The sequence below is a fragment of the Alligator mississippiensis genome, chromosome 3 (genome assembly GCF_030867095.1).
Source record: "Alligator mississippiensis isolate rAllMis1 chromosome 3, rAllMis1, whole genome shotgun sequence".
NCBI lineage: Eukaryota > Metazoa > Chordata > Crocodylia > Alligatoridae > Alligator > Alligator mississippiensis.
The window spans coordinates 117,644,478-117,658,681 of NC_081826.1; positions in this window are offsets into that span (position 1 = coordinate 117,644,478).

Here is a 14,204-nt window from a genome sequence, read left to right on the forward strand (position 1 = left end):
AGCTCCTCATTAGCGGCCCCCCTATCTCTCAGTTGGGGTACAGTCCCTTATGTGCCTATTCACTCCTTTCACTCTGCTCCTACACTTACTAGTTTCTCCCACCACACACAGATTGGCCATAAGCTTTCAGTGGTTAGCTTGGGAAGAAGCTCTATGGTCCTATACCTGTGTTTACAGGAGGTCTACCTTACTCTGAGCACACGGGTGTGTCACAAGCTACATGGCAACCTCTAGTGGCCAAAAGGGAAACCCAAATTGTAGCTCAGGCAAAACTCCTGACATGCTTCCCCCCTGCCCCTGCCCTCACTTTCCAAATCTCCTCAAAATCATGACACAATATACACAAGTCCCTAGCAGTAGCAACATGGTGAAGCCTCCTTTTAGCCCCTTTTTGACCAAATTATACAAGCTGCGGTTAGCTTTCCTTAACATTCTCTGCTTTATGGGGAAAATATTAAGGAGCTCATCAATAGGTACCAGAAATATTAATGACGACAATTATAATAGTCATTATTATTGCTTTGATTGTTGTTGTTATCCTACCCTTTCCAAAAGGCTCAGGACATATTCTTGATACTTTTCTCTTCAGGGGTATGTTCTAGTTGGAAGTAGGTGGACCCTGCAATGCTGAATATACTTTCTTAGATAGCTGGAAATCTTTCAGTGCACGGTTACAGGCATGTTAATCAACAGCCTGCATTCCAAATCTAGGTCCAGCACCCTACATATTGCGTACTCATTCTCTTTATCTTTTCCCTGCTCTTTTGGACTCTTCCCCCAGGGGTATTAAGAATGAATCATTGTCCGTTTCTGGGTTACCCACTCCTGTGCTTTTCTTGCAGGCTTGCATAAGGGTTCAAAAGATGAAAGTCAATAAACAGGACTCCCATCGTCATGTGTTTTCAAATCTTGTGATTTTTTTAAAAACAATCTTAGGGTTTTTGGGTGACCTGACCAATGATTTTTTGAGGGTTAGCAATACTGTATTCTGTGTCAGTTCTCATGACTCAAAGGCTGATGGTTTAAATTACTGTTGCCCTATTTACTAATTAAGTTACTTGAAGGTGTTTTCACCATGGGTTTTTTATATAAGATCAAGGCATAATACATGCATGTAGTAAGGACCAAACCCAGCCTCCCAAATGTAAAATTTAACCAGAAATGACAGACCACTGGGTGATGGGAAGGAGTCTGATGATCTCCTCTGCACAGGTAGGGAGCTGTGGCACAGAGATGGGGTGACTAGCCAAGGTTCTGCAGAACTCAAACCAGGTGACCTGAATCCCAGTCCATGACCATCACCAGCAGACTGTTTCCATTTGCTGCCATAAAGTAGCACCTGTGTGTGGACTTAGTATTGCCAGTCTTAAGTGTGTGAAGCCATGAGTCAGGCCCCACAAGATACAGGCTTGTCTTAAAACTACAACTGAACTCCAGCTAGCTTTGAGCTGCAACTGAACTCCAGCTAGCTTTGAGCATCAAGGACAATAAAAAGTCCTTTTTCAGATATGTGGGGAGCCGGAGGAAAAGCAGGGGCAACGTTGGACCCCTGCTGAACCAGATGGGGCAACTGACAACTGACGCCCAGGAAAAAGCCAACCTATTAAATAGGTACTTTGCGTCGGTCTTTCATCAGTCCCATGGGACGCCTGTGCCTGCTACAGGGCCGGGAAGTCCGGGTGAGGGTGATCCCCTGCCCTCCATTAATGCTGACTTTCTGAAGGAACATCTTGAGAAGCTGGATACCTTCAAGTCAGCCGGCCCTGACAATCTTCACCCCAGGGTACTCAAGGAGCTGGCGAGCATCATAGCCCAGCCTCTAGCGCGGATCTTTGAAAACTCTTGGCGCTCTGGTGTAGTGCCCGAAGACTGGAAGAAGGCCAACGTGGTGCCTATCTTCAAGAAAGGGAGGAAAGTGGATCCGGCTAACTATAGGCCCATCAGCCTGACTTCTATCCCGGGGAAGATCTTAGAAAAGTTTATTAAGGAGGCCATCCTTAATGGACTGGCCGACGCCAACATCTTAAGGGATAGCCAGCACAGGTTTGTTGCGGGTAGGTCTTGCTTGACCAATCTCATTTCCTTCTACGACCAGGTGACCTATCACCTGGACAAGGGAGATGAGATTGATGTCATATATCTTGACTTCAAAAAACCCTTCGATCTGGTGTCCCATGATCGTCTCTTGGAGAAACTGGCCAATTGTCGCCTTGGGTCCCACACGATCCACTGGCTGGAAAATTGGCTCCGGGGTCGGACCCAGAGGGTAGTAATTGATGGAAGTCACTCATCGTGGTATCCTGTGACCAGTGGGGTCCCCCAGGGCTCTGTCCTTGGACCCATACTGTTCAACATCTTCATTAACGATGTGGACACTGGAGTCAGAAGCGGACTGGCCAAGTTCGCCGATGACACCAAACTTTGGGGCAAAGCATCCATGCCAGAAGACAGGCGGGTGATCCAGGCTGACCTGGACAGGCTCAGCAAGTGGGCGGATGAGAATCTGATGGTGTTCAACGCCGATAAATGCAAGGTTCTCCACCTTGGGAAGAAAAACCCGCAGCATCCTTATAGGCTCGGCAGTGCTATGTTGGTTAGCACTATGGAAGAAAGAGACTTGGGGGTCATCATTGACCACAAGATGAACATGAGCCTGCAATGCGATGCTGCGGCTAGTAAAGCGACCAAAACGCTGGCTTGCATCCATAGATGCTTCTCAAGCAAATCCCGGGACGTCATTCTCCCCCTGTACTCGGCCTTAGTGAGGCCGCAGCTGGAGTACTGCGTCCAGTTTTGGGCTCCACAATTCAAAAAGGATGTGGAGAAGCTTGAGAGAGTCCAGAGAAGAGCCACGCGCATGATCAGGGGTCAGGGAAGCAGACCCTACGATGACAGGCTGAGAGCCCTGGGGCTCTTTACCCTGGAAAAGCGCAGGCTCAGGGGTGATCTGATGGCCACCTACAAGTTTATCAGGGGTGATCACCAGTATCTAGGGGAACGTTTGTTCACCAGAGCGCCCCAAGGGATGACGAGGACGAATGGTCACAAACTACTACAAGATCGTTTCAGGCTGGACATAAGGAAGAATTTCTTTACTGTCCGAGCCTCCAAGGTCTGGAACAGCCTGCCGCCGGAGGTTGTTCAAGCGCCTTCATTGAACACCTTCAAGATGAAACTGGATGCTTATCTTGCTGGGATCCTATGACCCCAGCTGACGTCCTGCCCTTTGGGCGGGGGGCTGGACTCGATGATCTTCCGAGGTCCCTTCCAGCCCTAATGTCTATGAAATCTATGAAATCTATGAAAAATTATGCCAATAAAGAACCCTAAGCTTGGTGGTAGGTGTTTTTTCTCTTTTAATTTGTCCTCTGGTATTTGAAAGCACATGTTGTCAAGCTTTTCTCTCTTAACACAAGGACTGGGTATCTTTTTCTTTTTTCAACTGTGAGACCTTGTAACATTGCTTCTGAACTGGGATCAGCTCCTTGCTGTCTTTGGTAAAAGACATTAAGAAATGATGGGCAGGGAGGGTTTCTTTTTTCATTCGCCTTCCTGAAGAGAATTTAGACTGGGGCAGCAAACGGTGCTCTCAACTGCCTTCAGGGTAGATGTAGCTATCTAAACCTTTAGGGAGCTGGCTTCTACGGAGTGGTTTTGTTTGCAGAGTACCACATGGTCTCAGTGGCAGGCTACTGGCCTGTTTCAATTAGACTTTTTGACTGATGGCCAGTTTAATGAGCCTATATTCAGAGGGTCATTCAACATAGCAATTACACCTATAAATCTATTTGCAGCAGGACTCAAATAACCTTTTGCACACAGCTGTTCATAAAATGACTGTCTGATTAATTAACATTAATTTATCTACTGTATGGCACCAGATGCAGTTGGTAGGAAAGTCTTCGCTCCTGTGTACATGCACTGTGTGAGCTGAGAGGATTTTTGGTGGCTGTGATATTTGTTTAAAGCTTCTCTTAGATTTTTTTTTGTCTGTCTGTCGCTCTTTCTTTGGTCCCTGTTGATTAACGTTGCAGGGCAGCATCATATACAGGGGGCAAAATTCAATTAATTGAATATGAAATATTTATAACCCTGTTCTATGTGTCTATCAGAGAAGGGTCCTTAATAGATCTCCTCATTATCATGGACTGGTGACTCATTCCTCCGCTTTCACAGTCATTTGGAATTAAAATCCAATTAATCTAATGTCCCTGGGAATATTATTAAACTATTTGAAAAACTGCATTCAAGAGATATGAGGCAGGGGGTGATGAGCTGAGAAAGAGAAAGGGAATATGTCTTGAGCTCATGAAGATTCATTTCTTCTGTTAAATATGCAGTCCAGGAAGACAAATTCCCTCTTTTCCAGAACTTGGATAGTAAACTCTTAATATTAAAAGCAGACTCAGAATGGAAACATTATTTTGTTTCCCACTACCATTGTGTAAAATGTATTCACCTTTATGGAAGCCAGGAAAGGTCTTTGGCCTAATAGTGATACCAACAATGAAGGAGGTACCTGAAAGGCATGAGTGTGCAAAACGGTGGTTGAAAGAGTGGTTTGGCTCCTAATAGTTTGGCCACAGTCCTGAGCTCAGTACACTGTGGCTCAGTTTGTCTTAATCACACATTTTTCCATGTATCCCTAGGTAGATTTATCACTCAGTCCTAGACCTGTTAGCCATCTGTAAAATGGAGATGATATAAATCTACCTACCACCTTCTTCAACCTTTCAGGATGTTGTGAAGACAAAATGACCCAATGCTTGTAAAGATCTTGGATACTATGGTGATACAAACCATGTATCTAGATGGATACATATTTCTAAGCTGGAAGAGACTTGTGGGTATTTGCATGGAAGCATTCAATTAAAAAAAATTATGTGTAGAACTGCCCTAGCAAGGAGAGGAGATTTTTCTCTTGAAGTGGAGCATGGCTTACCTTGTTCCCTCAGACTCTGGCCATTTAAATTTTCAATTAGAAACCTTAAGTTAAAAAACAGCATAATAACAGAACATCTTATTGTATAATACTAATATTATATCATAATGTCTGTATTTTCATTTCAGAAACTACCCATAAAATACTTCCACTGTGACCAAAATGCACCAAATGGCATCTATACCTAATAATACATAGCAATGCTCCCAGACAGTTGAAAAAGATGAAGTCAGAAATACAACTCTATGAGTGAAGTTGCATGAAGGAGGTATAAGTTGAATATAGCTATCAGAACTGGAACCTGATGTAACAGAGCTGAAGGCTCCTGTTATATTAAGGGCGAAGGAGCAGCAGAGAGAGCCTCAGTTGGGGAAACCTGCTTATTATGAGTTGCCAGGGACCAGGTACTTGGGGATTTACCTGATGCAAGCGCTTACCGCAGAACTAGCTGTGCTGCAGTAGCACCATGGGCTAGAGTAGGGGTGGTCAATTATTTGGGCCTGGTGGCCACATAGGAAGTTTTGGGCAGCTCTTGCAGGCTGGGTCAGCAGGATAACCCCGGCATGGGCTTTGAGCAACCACAGAAGGGCCCTGGCAGCAGCGAGTGTGTCTACTCTTCCTGGTCCAACTTCTTCCTGGTACCCAGAAACTGGCTGCTGCTGCTTGTTGTGGGCAAGGTCACATCTCTCTCTCTCTCTCTCCCCCTGCCTCCTGAGCCAGCCCACATCTACAGCACATCCCTGCAGTCTACACCAGCTCCCAGCCCGTGCACTGGAAGCAGTGCTGGGCAGGCGCTGGCATCAGCTGTGGATGAGGCTGGCAGGTTCTGGGTGCGGGTTGGGGAAGCTGCCTGAGTCCACAGGTGATGCTGTTGAACCAGTGGGTCAGCTGTGGTCCCAAGCAGTTGCCCCAGTCTCCAGCAGGAACCTGCTGGCAGCGTCTACAGCTGATGCTGGTGCTTGCCTGGCATTGTTTCTGATGTGTGGGGTGGCAGCTGGCATAAGCTGAAGATGGGGCTAGGATGTGCCTGCCTGACCAGCACAAGGCAGCAGCTGTGCACTCACAGGCTGGATACAATTAGCTGGTGGATTGAATCCATCCCATTGGACATATGTTGCCCACCCTTGGGCTGGAGCCTTGCATGGGAGACAAAATAGGAGCACAGAAGAGACCAACAGATGTAAGTCACCCTAAGACTGAGCCAGCAAGCTGAATCTGGAAATGCCTGCGGCAGCTTGAGGAGGCACATGACTAGCAAGGGACAGGGGCAGGGTGGTGTATAAACACAGGACCTGAGCCAGAAGGGTCAGTTCTGGTGAGGTAAGAGCTCCAGAGCAAGGGGAATGCAGGAGCTCTCCTAACTGGCACTGGGGCTGTCTTGAGGAAGGTGAACAAGAGTGCTGCTCCCCTACAGAGGAATATTACCTTGGGCAAGAGGAAGCCTTGTTATGCAGGTAGGTAGCCCTTGTTTATATCTGAATAACATAACCCCCTAAGGGGGTTTAATTTGTGTTTGCCAGAAGGCTTACTTCTTCTGGGCTACAGTTTTGACAAGTAGTTTGGGAGTTGCTGAACAGGGAGTGTGCGGAGGCTACAGTGGGACACCTGAGGAGTGCATGGTGGTTTAACCCATGGTGAAGTGCCAGGGTCATGCCAGTGTTTAGAGCCTGACTAGGGCCTTGATCCAGGGCATGCCATAAACTTAGGCCCAAGGGGGAGTTTAAAGCCCAGAGAAGGGAAGAGAGAGAGACTGACTTAGCTTGGTCAAGAGCTAGGCAAGGACCAGGAAGGGCAGAGCCAGGGCCAGTGGGGTCCTGTGAATAAAAAGGACGGAGACAAGGACCAGGAGCTTAAGCAGGCTCTGCAAGTGTATTGCCCAGGACCGGGCAAAGACAAAGCTGAATTAGGTGATCAAGGGCTGGAATCCAGAAGCCAAGTCAGGCAGAGTGGGCCTAGGCTAAAGGAACCAGCAAGAGGAAAGGGGCTGAAGCCAGGAAGGCTGCGGTCCTGACAAGGGGGTAGAGGCCTGAGGTGACCTGCTATCAGGTTGGGGCCAAGTGTGTACCAAAGTTATTAATTGGTAACACCTGTGAGGCATAGACATGGCTGTAGGGGAGGTTGGAGGCTGTGATTAGCCCCTAAGGCTAACAGGTACCCTGGGAAAACTAGCTGGCATTTAGAGAAACAGGGGCTTGCTCTGGGATCCATTAGGCAGCCTTCCTTTCAGTCAAACAATTATATTACAAGGTGTGACAGGCAAATGAGAAGGGGAAGGCACCGTAGAGCTGGAGCAGGGTAAGGGTTGCATGGCCACCAGGGGACGTTCCAGCCATCTGTAGAGCCCAAACCTGGTTACACTAACCACAGTGACCAGAGGACTCCTGGTTCTGTGAAACTTGCCACGTGATTACCGATGATGACAAACAGTCAAGATCTTGGGTTTTGTTCTCCTCCAACAACCAGGGTGTATAGCATGATATTAGGCATTAACTCAGTCTAGACTCAGAGGCAAAATATCAGGTATATCCTAGAATTCTACCTCTGACATTTGTTTTAACCCAGCAATTTATTCAGACCTTCTTAATCTAGTTTATTTATGGAATGGAAATGCCTTCAATGACTTCAGTGGACTTATGCTGAACAAAGGATCCAAATCTGACTTTACAGTAACAAATTCCCATTCAGTGTAAATATGACGGCTTTCAGGGGAAACTGGCTTCCCAAACCATTTTTTTTAGGGAGCCTAAAACAAGCGTTTAAAGTGAAAGCTAGTTTCATCCTTAACTCTGGAGAAACTGTGGCACCTAAAGTCTGTGCAGTCCTTTACAAAATGGATTGAAGATGCTAGACCCAGTTTATGATTACTCTGAGCCGTGTTTAATCATCCACCATTGCAAAATGCTACTATTCCCATGTGCTAGCCCTTTATAGCCATTTAAAAATTCTTTGTGAACAAATACAAAAAAGTCTGGTCAGTAGTGAGACTCTGACCCCAAGTATGTTAATACCATATTTTTCTCACATACAACATGTACTGGAATATAATACGCACCTAGTTCTTGAAAGGCAGAATGAAGAAAGAAAGAGCTTTCCTTTTAGTAAGTAACTAAATAGCAGCAGCTAGGGAGCAGAACCTGCTTATTGCTGCACTCCCTATGTATCACTGTAGATTTTACTTTCTGTTTTGGCCTTAAGTAGCATAACCTGCCTGTGCTGTGTTTCTCACACATAATGGCCAGTTCAGTTTCTGGCAGCTGTTTTTTGGGGTAAAGGTGTGTGTGGAATGTAAGAAAATACAGTATCGAAGCCTGACATGATTCCACTGGCAATCCAAGTTGCAAAGATCAGAGACACTGGATCATACTGAAACTCTTGTCTGAGACAAATCCAAATGGGAAGAGAAAGGTAGACTCTGTAACCCTCTGACCTTCTGTCTTTTAAGGGTCATTGAAGTTTTGGTCCTGATTTTCTCATTGCAAATCTTGGTCCGTCCAGACCACAGGTAAATGCGATTGTTTGATCTCAGGCTTCAGTTGGTCCCAAGCTTCTCCTTTTCTCCTTCTCTCCCTTTGTCTGCTGTGGTCACTTGTCTGTCATGTACAAGCTCTGCTTGTGAGCTCTAGGATTCTTTTTTTTCCTTGGGACTTTATGTAGTGATCTGCATGGGTGCAAAGTGGATTAAAGGAAATGTACACTACTTCCATCATGTTGTGATAGCACTGTGTGCAGCTTTGGACTGGTGTAATAACTACATGCCCTGCAAGGCAATGGAAGTCGAGGCCCTCTGCTTTTTGTCTGTCTTCTGTAAAGCCCCTAGTATACTTTGGGGGCTGGCTTAATAATTATTATTTTGTCCATGTAGCTAATTTGCTTGTATGGTTTTCTTGAGCAGCATTTTTCCAGCAGGCTTCAGCCTATCTAGAACTCAGCTGCCTGAGATCTTTCCTAGGGCTTGTATATGCCAGCCAACACATCAATCCACTTTTGCTTGCATTATGCCAGCTTCCTGTGAAGTTTCAAATTAATTTTAATGCCTCCTTTATTTTTAAGGCCTGTAAAAAGGCATTGGTTCTGGCTACCTTGGAGGACTGGGACCTATTCACAAATCCAGAGTCTGACTGCAGCTTGGTTGATGCTGTGTGGTTAACTGTTTCCTCAGTTTGCCTTCAGCTGTTGCTTATCTCATTTCTGGAAGTAGCTGTTCAGTAAAATCCAAGTCCTTCTTGGACTACAGAGGCTGTTTCTCTTCTCATTTCGGTCTGAGACTTGGACAAGAACTTCACTACAATCTGTTGTCTTTCGGGTTTGAATGACTTGAATATCAAACATTTAACACTGTGCTGCTGTTCACCAAGGCTAATTAGCTTGGGTAGAGCTCTGCCTATGCTGCTGTTGGAGCATAGTTTGTACTGAATTCACTCTACCATCTCTGCTAGACACTACGCTCACCCGGGACTGCGTAGACATATATCCTTAAACTTCACTGTGCCTCAGGTGACTTGTTTGAGATGGGGATAAGGATGCCCTCCCTTCCTCACCAGGGAGTAGTGAGAAGAAACCTCACCAGAACTTAACATCTGGGTGCTGATTTAGTATTACAAGGACGAGCAAATGGTGGTGGTGATGGTTGGGGGGAGAGGGAGAACTTAAATTTACAGAACATGCTGCAAGGGGTTAAACAAAGGCATGGAGGTGCATTGACTATGCCAGGCAAGTGCAGCTGCAGACTATCGTTGGCTTGGCTTCTGCCTGCACTGTTGCTACTGCAGCATAAAGCTCACTTCAGGCAAACTGCTCAAGTATCTACCCCCCCAGTTGCTCCACACCTGGCCTGTGCCAACTCCATGCAGTGAGGCTGTGCAGCTGGCTAATTTTGAGCTTCTGTGGGTGTGGCAATGTAAACTGCTGGCATGGCAGTAAGGCAATAGCTTTTCCTTTTGGCAAGGATGGCGGGGGTGGGGCTGGCTGAGTTTATGTTCTTAAGTGTGAAAGGGTTTCCATGATTTGCTAAGGGAATAGAGAAGTAGTTAGCCAAGTTAGTGGGAAGTCAGGCAGGAGGCAGGGTAGATTTGCACCTTATAAGCTAACCAAGATATATATAGAGAGAGCACAAGCATTTGTAAACTCAAGCTCACTTCATCAGATGCTGTAAAAGGACAGCAAAGAGCAGCGTATAAACAAGTGTAAAGTGATTTGAATACAAAAGGTGGGAAGGGAAGAGGGAGAGAAGTGGAGAGAGGGGATACTTCTAGGAGAGGCATACAGTCAAAGAAGCCATAGGAACCAAGGGGTCACAAACACTAATCCAGGCAATGGGGTAAAAATCTGGAGCCCTTGTTTAAACCATACTTAACACAATCCAGTTTGTGGATGGTTCCTTGTTCTGCAATTTTTGGTTCAAACTGGTTTTTAAAGTTTTGCTGCCTGAGAACAGCTCCTCTGAGGTCAGTGAAGGAATGTCCTGGGAGGTTAAAGTGCTACGCTAAAAGCCTGTGCGTCTTTCTGCATAAATGATAAATTGCAGAACAAGAAATCTCCTTCATCACCTCTTCTGTTTTCCTGTATAATTTCCACTGGTAGGGAAGCAGGCCTGGGCCTACTTCTCCCCTCATTTTCACTATTGTAGTTCAGAGGCAGTTGGAGAAGTCACACAGGCATAAAAGTAGTATGAGCTTGAGGCTAAAAGCAGGTCTAAATGTCAAATTTCAGAGGTTTTTATGAAAACATGACACATTTCCACAAAGAAGTCCCAATTTTCCCAGTAGCTGGAGCCTGGCAGTCTCTACTCAGGCATGGTGTGGGATGAGAATGAGCCATTAGCTGTTACTCCACCTGAGATGCTAAAAGGAGTATCATTAGACCATTACCAGCACTTCTCTGTTCGACTAATGCACTAGACCCCGAGATAGGCTGAGACCTAGGTCTTCTGTGTGGCAGCTGAGCCATCAGGGCTGACTGTGAAATGCCTTATTCTATTTTATTTTTTTTTCTCTTAACATCAGGATGCAAATGAAAATACCTTTTCAGTCCTAGTATTATTGCCCATATGGATGGCACCTTTAATGTGTGCTATTCATTGTTATAATGGCTGCACCTGTGTATAGCATGCACATTGGAACTGCAGCAGCTGTGGACTGTAATTGCAAAACATTATTTTCTGTTTCTCCCTGAAAGCTTTTTTTGTTGTTGTTGCTGTGAAGGTCCATTTATAATGACTGCAGACCTCTTTCTTTCCACCAGGTTTTTTATAAATATATTACAGCGATTTCTAAACACAGGGTTTCTTTAAAGACCCACACTCATGTGCACAAACTCTCTCCTCTCTCTCTCTCTCTCACACACACACACACACACACACACACACACACACACACACACACACCCCCCCCCCCCCCCCCCATCACAGCATAAAGATGTGACGGTTCTGTGGGATTCTTTGTGTGTGGTCAGTGGAAATGCTAGAATTGTTCATGTTAGCATCGCTGCTCTGAGCAATAGCCTTTATGCAGGTTGGCACAGAGGCTCAGCAATGATTAATTCATTTGTTCCTTAGACAGTCTGCCCCTGGGTGCCTGCATTACTGTGAATCAATTTACTACTTTCAGGCCTGGATTAACACAAGTGCCAATGGAGCACGCATGCAGGGGGTCCAGAACAGAGGCTAAACAACCTGGAGAAAGAGAGCTTTTAAAACGCATGGATTTTAGTTTCAACCGTCTCAGTTATCGTTTCATATTTAATCCACTAAAATGCTACCAGCCCCTCAATGTTTCAGGTTGTGCTTTATAAATCAAGGTTGTAGCTCAGAATTTGAAGTATACTGACACTGGCTGTTCTTTTACTTCTCACTATAATGAATTTTTGTCTACACACACACACACACACACACACACACACACACACACACACACACACACACACACACACAAAAGACCGGGGTCAGGTACAGACATTACGCTTTTACTGGTCTAAGTGATCAGAAACCAGTCTATACCCATAATAGAACAGAAATTTGGCACACATCGACTGGTTAAAAAATGGTGGAAGTCTGTCTAAGATTTGTCCCCCTCACCAAAGGGCCAATATGTGTTCTGTTTGCTACTGATCTAAACTGCATCTCTTACAGAAAACAGTGTAACTTGGATCAGTTCTGCCTTGAGCTTTTTAAATGTCTGTACTTAGCCTGGGTTTCGAACTCCTGTTTTACTGATCCTAAAATAGTTCTCTGCTGCCTGTACCTGAAGAGAACGCCTATAACTACTGGAGTAGGAGGTCTGTTGTCCACTCTGAGCTGGTCACTAGAGGGTAACATCACTCTTGTTCATTTACACTGCACAAGTCCAATATATTGTACCACCTATTACATACTTTCCTATGGTAGAAATATCATGATCTGATCACTAATTCATTGAGTCTAGATTGGTATGGAGAAGCAGCAGGATATCTGATTGGTTGGGGTGGGGGCGGGGAACCTGGTTATTCTAGAAGTATTGTCTTAAGAATTTTTTCTGAAGTCTGTACAGTATCATATATGGTTCATTCTCAGGAATTAAATTTAAAAGCAACAGTCTGGGTTTAAGGCATGGTGGCGCTATGTGGTAAAGAAAAGGAGTTTTGCTGAATAAATGAATAATAAAAGAATGCCTCCATCTTTCTTCATTTTTGCACTGCACATGCTTTGATTTCTACTTTGTAGGTCACAGAATCTTTGAATAATGCATTTTGTTTCCAAAATTGAAGCCTAATCTGGATAATGACCTTACCAGTCCCAACAGAGTGAAGGGATAAAATAAAACATAACACATGCTTAATAATTTTATAATTGCTATAGTTCAATGGCAGAATCACAAGCTCATCAGTATTATTATTACTATGCTTACCTGACTCTCTTGCTATAAGTCTCTCCTCTATCCCTACCAATAGAGAATGGTACAATCATATTCAAGATTTCATATTCAAAACACAAGGAACATATGGCAATATGGAACGTATAACCAAATAAACTCAGAATTGCAAATTGGATGGAGAAATAGGAAGAGAAATGTCTAATCTTGGAGGAGGATAAAGATCTTTTTATATTACTATGAGATCTGGAACAGTTACTTTGGTCAGTAGGAAGTCTACTGATGAAAAAGAATTAAACAGAAAACATCTAGCTCCCTTTGTCAATGGGGAATAACTATTTTTCCTAACGAAGCACTTACCTAATTGGGTCAAAAGTGGTCCTTATTATACCATTACCGCTGCTGGTTATCATTAATATCATTATTTTTCCTAATTAATACTTTGGTGTTAGTAAAAGATTTCTTTAACATATTGATGTTGCATGGGCATAATTTAAAAAAAAAAATCCAAAGGAAACCTGCTTCTGTACTAATCAATGTTAATCAACTGCCTGTTCCTGCTATATTTTAGATGCTCGTGCTAGTGGCTAGTCCAGAAGGTGGCAGTGTTTCCTAATGAATTTTGAAATGTACTAAAATCCAGAAAATAATAATTTCTCTGCAGACCTAGTTTTAAAATAAAGGCAGAACAAGGGATTCAGTTGTTTTTTTCCTCATTCTTTCTGATGGATAAAATAAAAAGTACTATTCTTTCTTTTTTGTGTTAAATGTACACGTGAAAATAATTAGCATGTCTTTAGCTCAATAACAAATTAGATATAAAAGGGGTAGTGGTTCTCAACCTTTTTAGACTCAAGGCATCCCTTGGAAAATGTCAGTTCTTAGCTTTCATTCATTTCTTGACTACAGAAAAAAATAATAGGGCAATTCTGCTGCAAAGAACTCAGAAAAACCACAACATGTCAGCATGATTTTGACACTATGGTTTTCTATTTGAAATCTCTGGATTTATCTTGTAAATCATATGTAGGTATTTGCACACCTAACAGTACTATTATTGTGTAGTGTCCTGTAACATCCTTAAAAGAATCTCACAACCCCCCATGGCATCAGCGCACCCTGGCTGAGAATCACAATTTAGATTTAGAGTTGCAAACTGCTAGTGACAAAAATACAGCCAGTCTACTACTGGGAGGGGCTCTGAAAGGATCTTGATAAGTATAACATGACAGCTTAAGTTTATATGTATTTAGTGCTTGTTAATCTGAGGCTAGTGCATTTATATTTCTTAATTCCACCAGCCACAAAGACTGTTAAGCTCCTTGTAAACCTGAAGTTGGGTTTTTGTGTGAATATTTTTGTTGTGAAACATTTTGGGTGCTTTATTATCCCTTGCTATTTGTGCATTCAAGGTTAAG